The sequence below is a fragment of the Grammomys surdaster genome, unplaced genomic scaffold, assembly GCF_004785775.1.
Source record: "Grammomys surdaster isolate TR1022 unplaced genomic scaffold, NIH_TR_1.0 170, whole genome shotgun sequence".
NCBI lineage: Eukaryota > Metazoa > Chordata > Mammalia > Rodentia > Muridae > Grammomys > Grammomys surdaster.
Window position 1 is genome coordinate 20,455,568 of NW_021604618.1, and position 8,832 is coordinate 20,464,399.

General features: G+C 43.8%; 1 non-coding gene across 1 annotated transcript; it reads right to left on the minus strand.

Moving 5' to 3' along the window:
* Nucleotides 1-374: 374 nt before the first annotated feature.
* On the minus strand, nucleotides 375-533 carry LOC114621023. Its single transcript, XR_003711378.1, has one exon. It is a non-coding gene; the product is annotated as a U1 spliceosomal RNA (small nuclear RNA).
* Between the last annotated feature and the right edge of the window lie 8,299 nt (nucleotides 534-8,832).

Below are 8,832 nucleotides of genomic sequence, written 5' to 3' on the forward strand. Positions count from 1 at the left end.
ACTTTAACTGAGAACAGAGCCAACTCCAGAAGAACACCAGCATCTTCATTTGAAGTTGATTACCTCTGCAAATAGCTTATATGAGCCCACGTGCAAGGATCTGAGGTCTACACTCCATTAATGAGACCCCCATCTTGGAAAGAGGAGACAGTAGGAATAGAAAAGTGAACCGTGGAGGCTTACCAGAAAGATGCTTCCCTAACATTGACCATTTTTAACATCAAAGATATCTTTAAGCCAGAAGAGGCTGAGATGTGTTAACTAGGAAAGTCTTTTTACCCAGTGGAACAAGAACAGACCCACCACAGAAAATAAAAATGTGTATTTTCTTTGCACAGCTAATTAATAATATAAAATTTTCTTTTGTTCCCCTAGAGGAGAATGTGAAGTCTCCCACCACCACAAATTATGCAGCCAAGTTCCCAGAATTAGGGAGAAATCACAGGGGTCAGCTCATCCTGAGAGCAATGGATGAGTCTCAACCTGGAAAATCTACCTTTGTCATCATGGCATCTCCCCTGCCCGGTGTACATAATAACATTGCATTCTCAAGTTCCAATCACACTTACTTCACAGGAAAAATAAGTTGCAGAGACCCTGTGAGGGACATTGCCCCCCAAAAAAAGGAAGAGATTGGTCAAGAATGAGGTATCCAAGACTGGGAACAACTACTCAGGTATTAGGCTAGATTTCAGTGAATATAAGACGATACAGTCACTATGACCACACCCTCCAATATGAAGCATCATGGCACACTGGGTGCCTCCCCAATTTCATTCCTTACAGAGCTGTCCTGTGACCCCCAAGGCTACCATACTCCCTTCTGAACACCCTGCTTGTGATCTTAGTTAACCCTTCCTCTACTCATTGACACCTCTTTAGAGCTTAGTCCCTCCACTCACAAGACAACTACATATTCTCATTGTCCTACAAAGGCCTTCCTTCAGCCAACCCATTGCCATAAAGGGACTTTCTGCTAGCACACGGGTGGGGCACATAACAGCTTTCAGGGAAGTGATAGGATCAGAATTTGGTGGTGAAGCTTGTGCCAATTTCAGCAGAAAGCCCCAGGGCCTACAGTGACTGTCAGAGCCCTGGCACCCTGGTCCTCAAGCCACTGAAGCACCATTTATGGAAGAGCAAATGGAAGCCTGGAGCAAATGAGCCAGAAGGACAGTGAGGTCAGGTCTATGAGCTCAGCTCGAGGACAGTGCTCAAGGTGCTCACTGCTAATGCAGCCCCCAGCACTCACCTCCGAGGCCAGTTGAGAATGAAAGTGGCTCCTCACTAACTTTGTGTGTGTGTGTGTGTGTGTGTGTGTGTGTGTGACAGAGAGAGAGAGAGAGAGAGAGAGAGAGAGAATGAGAGAGAGAGAGAGAACTCTCCAATGTCCACATTTAAACCTTTATACCTAGGCTGACATTTTCAGCCTAACCTGGTGTCCCACCAAAGGGGCAGGGAAAGGGCTCATCCTCAGATGAAAGGGAATGAGGGAGAAGACTAGCTGTGCAATGCATGCTGCTATCCCTAATCGAGAATCTAGAATTCCTCACAGGAGGCGCTCAGCTCCTTCCTTCCTTTGGATGCAGGCCCAGTAGGTGATGCAGTTTGGATGTGGACAACATCAAGCTCTAATCACATGAGTGTGAGTCCAAGCTGGACCGATTCCAACCATGACAGCACCCCTGGCAGGGGCAAGGGTAGCCATCCACCATCTATAGAGGAGTAATCCCAGGGAAGCTTGCCAAAGGGACTCTTCTTACATCATAAAAAAGGCCAAAGAGGATGGAACACTCAGCTCAGGGCTCTCTGAGTATGAGGCCATTTCTGGGTCAAGGAGTCACTCCCATTTCTCAAGGAATGTGCTTCTGACCAGGGTTTTCTCAGCCTTAAATCCAAGGGGTCTTAGCCTTTGTGTGGAAATTTAGTTTACTTTACCATCTGTTGTGGTTTGAGGGTGAAATGTTCCCACAGATTCAGGTGTTTGAACAATTGGCCCCCTTCTGGTGGCACTGTTTTGGAAGAGTGTAAAACCTTTCAGAGATGGAGCCTTGCTGTGGAGGTGAAAAGGGGCAGCCTGAGAATATATAGCCCAGACCCACTTGTTATCCACTCTGTTTTCTGATTGTGGATGAAGTGTAACCAACTGCCTCACACTGCTTCATAACTCCCACCATATCACCGTGCCTTCCTTGCTACTAGGGACTTCCCCTCAAAATATAAGCAAAAAAAAAATTCCTCCCCCCCTTAAGTTGCCTCTTATCAAGTATTAGTCATAGCAAAGCAAAAATTAAAATATCACCTAAAATATTTTAATTCATGAAGAGATTTGACACCTCTCAAGTAAGGATTCTGAGGAACTGATGGAAATAGATTTAACCCCCTGTGCTTTTTTGCTAAGGACAGATTCTCATCCATCAGGTATACTTACATATGAAAAGCGACCTACATAAGTCACAACATGATCTGGGTCTCAATGCTGACCCACATGTTAAACAGAAGGACTCAATTTCAACACTCTCTAAGGAACAACTTCCTAATTAAACACTGTACAGCACTATCCAAAAGTGAAGGTTTGCATTTCAAATTCTGGGAATAACTTCTACAATCCTAAACTTGAACGACATGGTTTTTCATAATCAGAAACCTGATTGGCATGCCCACAGAGTAGAAATGAGCAGAAAATTCCAGAGAGAGCTTAAAAGATCATGCAGACTAGAGAGGAGTATGCTCTGGGCTGATCTGGTGGGTTTGAGTCATTCCAGTCCACTAATTGGCAAAGAAAAATGAGGCCGACAAGCCAGGCTCACGGGTTCAGAGAGGACCCCTTCCTCCGTCTGGTTTTTCTTCTCACACTTCCCCTGCCTTTGCTGGTTTCTCTTTGTCTCCCTCTATCTGGAGTGACAGGCACCTGTTCTCTGAACGTCTTCTCTTTTCTTTTTATATCTGCTCAGAGGCACCTCACCAGTCTCCCAGCTAGTTGACTTTTAAACTACTGATGCGTGGATACTGAAGCTCAGTGGTCCAGCTCTTTCCTAGCATGCACACGGCCCTAGGTTTGACTCCTAGCCTGGGAAAATGATATTAATTAATTAATTAATTAATTAATTAAAATATTGCTAATAACCATTCCCTCCCCAGTGCCAGCTTCTCACCTCTCTGCTGGATGCCAAGTGAGCCTAAATGGTCGAGATCTTCATGAAGAAGTCTTACTTTTCTGGTGTAGTGGAGGACAAGCTTCTTGGGGCATGTTTGTCAAAGCCTTGTCTGCAGAAGAGCATGGATTCTGCTGCTTACTCAATAGACATGGCTTTCAGAACTCAATAGGAAGCTTCTGATGAGCAACATAATCCTCTCTAGCTGGTGTTGTCTGACACCCACTCATTCTTTATCCAGCTCTATCCATAGAAAGGCTGTGTCTAGGAACCCAAAGAATCTGTCCTTTATGGAGACCTTGACTGTGGGGTACCTTTGACTCAGCATTACTAGAGGTTAGAGTAGGACCCCTGTCCTTGTCTGCTTTGGATAAGTGAACAAATGCAACAGAAAAGGCATAGTTCTGTTCTGGCTAGTGAATTGAAAGCCCATAGACAGATAGATAGATAGATAGATAGATAGATAGATAGATAGATAGATAGATAGATAGATGACAGACAGACAGACAGAGAGAGAGAGAGAGAGAGAGAGAGAGAGATCCACTCATGTGGATGGACATTAATGTGCATTTATATATATGTAGACATTTGCATGAAAGTATCATGGGTTACAGAACCAAGATCATGCATGACCTTTTCAATGCTATTTGTAACAGACATCGAATCCTTGCCTCTAAGGACCCAGGTGTTCCTAGCCCCTGAACTCCTTTGCCATCAGCGGCCTTTCAACCCCAAAGGCATGTCTGTCCTTACTTGCCTGAGCAAATACAATGTCTGCCTTATAATTGTCAGCATTTGGAAAATAAGTACATGAGTGAGCACAGAGCAAAGAGCTTGCTTGTCTAGGAACAATTTCTCAAAAGTCTCTTTTAAGGGACCTGTGAAGGAGGGGTCCAGAGGCAGCAGAACACTAGGTATGGATTTTCTAACCAGCCTCATGACAACCCAAGCTAATCTTTAGAAGTGGGTTTCTCAAACTGGAACGTCTACCAGGATTAGCAGGCTTCCTAATTCCCATTAGCCTGCCAAGCCTCTCTATACACAAAGGTGAGGAACAACCACTGCATTGAGACACATGCTCCCCCAGCCAATTGGTAAGCCATGTCTGCCCACGCAGGTCTCACTATTATCAGCAGGAACTAACAATGGTGTCTGTTCTCCTTTCTCCCAACAACACTGAGCTGCTTCCCCACCTCTGACCTGGAGGCTGAGCCAAGCTTCAGCAGAAATCCCAGGAGAAGCCCTGGCCTTCCTAGCCTCCTGGTGCATGTCAGCATGATCCAGTTAGAATAGAAGATTGCAAAACGGTTTCATGATGAGATTTCTTTTATAAAACCTCCCTTTATTATTATATCTGCACTTTAAAAAAAAATCACAGGACCAAGAATGAGTTTATAAAGAGCTGTTGGTGTTTTCTTTGTTGTACTTGTATTGTACTGTTGGGGGAAGGGTGGTCATTTGTTGCTGTTACTCATCTTCTTCATGCTCAGTCACCCTGTGGCTATGTCTCCAGACCCCTCTCTTCTGTTTAGAAAGAAACATAGACAATTTCCCTAGTGACTAAACCTGTAGAAATCTCACCCCATTCCCAGTTACCAACCTCAACATCTCAGGGTAAAAGGAGAACAGAGGTCCAAGTATTCCCACTAAGTATGGTTTCGGGGACCTGTGGGAGCAGCTGACATACATCTCAGCACAAGATGAGTCCTTTGAAGTGTGGCTGATGACAGAATGAATGTCCAGAAGTCATAAGAGATAAAAATAGCGAGGGCCCTATATCGTGAGGGTCCCTCCTTGCAGAAAGGAACAGGAAGTCTGTGGCACCACAAGGAGAGCAGTGGTTGAGTGAGTAAAGAATGGGTAAAGCAGAGGGACAGAGACTCGGAGCCAAAAAAGCTGGCATGGAGGAAGAGCTGGATATTTAAACCTTTAGGGTGGAGTATATTAAAACTACTAGAAACTTGCAAAAATGCAAATCTTTGGGCCCAAGCCAGTCCTCCTGCCTCAGTGGGCCCAGGTTGGACCTAAATGAATCTTCAGGTTTGTCTCTTTCAGTTTCACAGCTCCTTCTAATTTTGGTAGACTCTGAGTTGTCATTTGAAAAGGACTGAGACAGGAGGCTAAAGTAATTTGAAGAGTATGTGTGCTCTCTAAGTCAAGAAAGCAAATCCCAGAGGAACAGCTATTACCATGTTCACTGCTTGAGCGGTAGATCTGGAGGCCCAAAAATCAGTAGTGAGTCAAAAGCTCAAGGTAAACATGCCAGTCTGATAGATGGCAGACGGTACACATTAAAAAATATATATATATGAAAGTCTAGTGCTAGCTGCCTGACTCTACCATATTCCATAGCAATGGGTAGTCCTTCTGAGTGTGGTTATTGTACAAAAAGTGTCCTTTCTTCCACAAAAGCGGTGGAAAGCAGAGGTATTGCAAGAAGCTATTGCTCAGTTGTTTATCATATTCCAACATGCATGATCCCTGGTTCTGTGATAATCTCAAGATGGCAGAGTTCAGTTGTCAAAGAACTCATCCAAGAGGTAAACCTAACATATGTAGCAATTAAGAAAACAGCATTGAAGTATGCTGCAACTTTGACCATCAAGAGCTCACCACAGCCCAGAGTAAAAAGGATCCTGTGGGACCAGGAGGGAGCTCACAGAAGCTTGGGACTAAGTGATTTCTAATGTCTTCATTCTCCTTTATACTTGACCCCTTTCTAGCAGGACTGCTCTGTCCCTTGTAATCAACACCATCTGAAAAAGGCCTCAGCATTGGTTCTCCTCAAAGCATCAGTTCTCAGGCTGCACCTTTGAGACCCACATTCACACTCCTTCCGTGGTTCTATTCTTCATAGCCTCTGCATCTATCTGCCCTGGTACCATCTTGCTATATTCTTTGACCTGACACCTGGTAAAGCTCCACTCAGCTTCAACTATGGCTCCCTGTATCTCTCCACTCTCAGAACAATTATGATTTTCAAACTCCTTCTACCTCAATTGCTACCCCAGCATTTTATAAGCAAATTTGTTCTCTCTTAAGCAAGCCTGTTCTAACCTTTGCATTCTGGTATCTTAGTGAGGAGGGCTTCCAGTGGCTGCACGCAGTTCCTTGGGATTTTGCCAGCACCAGAGAAAAATTCATACTCCCCTTATCTTAAGTTATTTTTCTGTTGCTGTGATAAAAAAAAAACACTCTGACAAAAGCAACTCAAGGGGAAAGTTTATTTTGGCTTACAGGTCATGAGAGATACAGTCCTTCTTGGTAAGGAAGCCATGGACACAGGAGCAGAAAGTCAGCCTGTCATTTTATATCAACAGTCTAGAAACAGAGTGAATAGGGAATGAGGCAGGGCCATAATCTCATAATCCCCCTTCCAAAGATCTCACGACATTTCCCAACAGTGTGACCAGCTAGAAACCAAATGTTCAAAATCACCTTGGTCTAAGAGGAAGATTTTACATCCAAAACACAATGCTCACGGAGTAGTTATGGAGAAAAAGAGAACAGAGACTGGGTAAAGGAAAACTAGCCAGAGGGGAGAATTCACATTCTGAGATCCCTGATAAGCATTTCCTAACTTCAGTTGCTCTGTTGGGAAGTCAGAGGTCATTTTTATTCTAGGCTGATATGAAGACAGTCTTTGGCTTGAAGGACTTTTCAAGCACAGCCTTCCACATTCCAGGGGAACCGCGTAGGCAAATGGAAGCTGGAGGGTAACTAGCAAAGTAAAGTATGGAAGAGACCAACATAACTAAAGGAAGAAGCTCAGATCCGTGACCTGGAGACTAGAATTCATTCATACGTGCATGGAGACAAAACACTCAAAAGCATAAAATCAGATAAATTAATCTTTTTAAAAATATATTAAGAATTATGTATTATCCTTACTTTAACAAACTGTATAAAAGCCACTCTCCTGTCTCCCAGAGACTCCCACTGATAAAAATTTGTGGAAAGTGTTATTCTGGGACTCAACACTGCTTGGAACAACATTTTATAGGTCAGATATAAGCAGGTCCTCTCTTCCTTATCTCCTCCTCATGATCTTCTTGTCACTGAATAATCAGCAAATCAACAACGATTTCCGAGTTCATGGCTTTGTGGACCTGCTCCTTTGGAAAGAGCATGGCAGATCTCAGGAGACGTTTTTTCATCAGGGTTTGCCCAGAGTTTTGGCTAATCCCACTGCATTCCAGATTCCTGAGGCTTAGCTGAAAGCTTATGTGAACAGAAATCCTTCTAAGCAGGGAAGAAACAAAATCCTCAATCTAAAATATTATTGCCTTCCTTGCTAAATAGATAGGTAATCCTTTGTAAAGAGCCTGAAGAACATACAGGGAGATGTAGGGGAAAGTCATTTCTTGGAGTTCCTAATGATTGCAGTCTATAATTAATCTGTGGGAATGAAGCATAACCTTTCCCTCAGAGAAAAATGTCTGCCATTTGACAAACTAGTTGTGATATGGTCTCTGAGAAAGAGTTGCCTTATTGTAGACAAAAGGCCACAAGGACAGACATAAAGGACAAGGGAAAAGACTCTAGTTTTGAGCTGAATGGCCACCAAATATTCCAAAGAATAAACTTGTACTTTTCTAACAGAAAGGCAACTTCAAGTCCTTTGGTAGCTCACAGGGAATGGCCCTTCAGGGACATGTGACCTTCACAGCACTTCATGTGCAGCATCAGTATGGGGCCTGAAAGAGATGTGTCTTTGCCTGTTTTGTCTTAAGATCAGACCCAGGACACGGAGTACAGCTTTGCTTATTGCTTTTGAGCTGTCCTCGCTCTGCCCTCCGAGGTCTGTAGCCAGTAGAGCCAGACAGAAGTACTCTCCAAGCCTAAGAATGCCCAGGAACCAACAAACCTAGGTGGTTCCTAAGCTTATTTCCTGTGTTCAGACTCTGGACTGGAATCCCAGGTTGGCCTGGCTACAAAGGTTGGAAGGTAAGAAAGGTGAAAAAAAATCTGGAATATGTTTCCAAGTTTTCTATTTACTGGGTAGACAACAAGCCAATGGCTGTTTGGAGGAGCTGGCTTGCTGAAGGCTATTTTCCATAAATTTCCAAAGAGCAGCATCTGGCCCAAGGGAGGGAGATTTGAGGAAGAGCAGAGTGAGAAGGGAAAAAAGTAAGAGGTGATTTATTGGTGCCCTTGGCAATTTAAAGCTGGAGTGCATGGCAAAGCCGAAACTATCTTGCTACTGTAGTAGGGAAATTAGCCAAGAAGGTCAGGGCTGTGAAGGATGGAGATGTCATTTGAGAAGCAAACTGAAGACAAAGGTATAGGTTCTGAGGAACTGGCCCAGCAACTTGCCAGGATAGAGAGAGAGGTATGTGGAAGAGAGGGAAATGGAAGTACCTGTATCAGGAGGGGAAAGAATATTACAGGGCTGAAGAAGGCCTCTCTTCTAATTTGTCACTGAGGATGAAGAATCAATGTCTACAGTGGATACAATGGCATGTCTGGTACATGAAAGGTCAGCCTGTTGATTGGCAAAGGGACTCAAATCCAGAGGTGGGGCAAGGCTGAATGAAATTTCCTGGCCTAGGTGTGAAAAGGGAGGCAAATCTTTTACTTTCTTTTACTTCACAGAAATAGACAATCAGTCAGAGCCTATTTTTTTTTTTTACAAGTGAAGTCCTCCAAGAGAAGATGTATGAACCACTGATGCTCT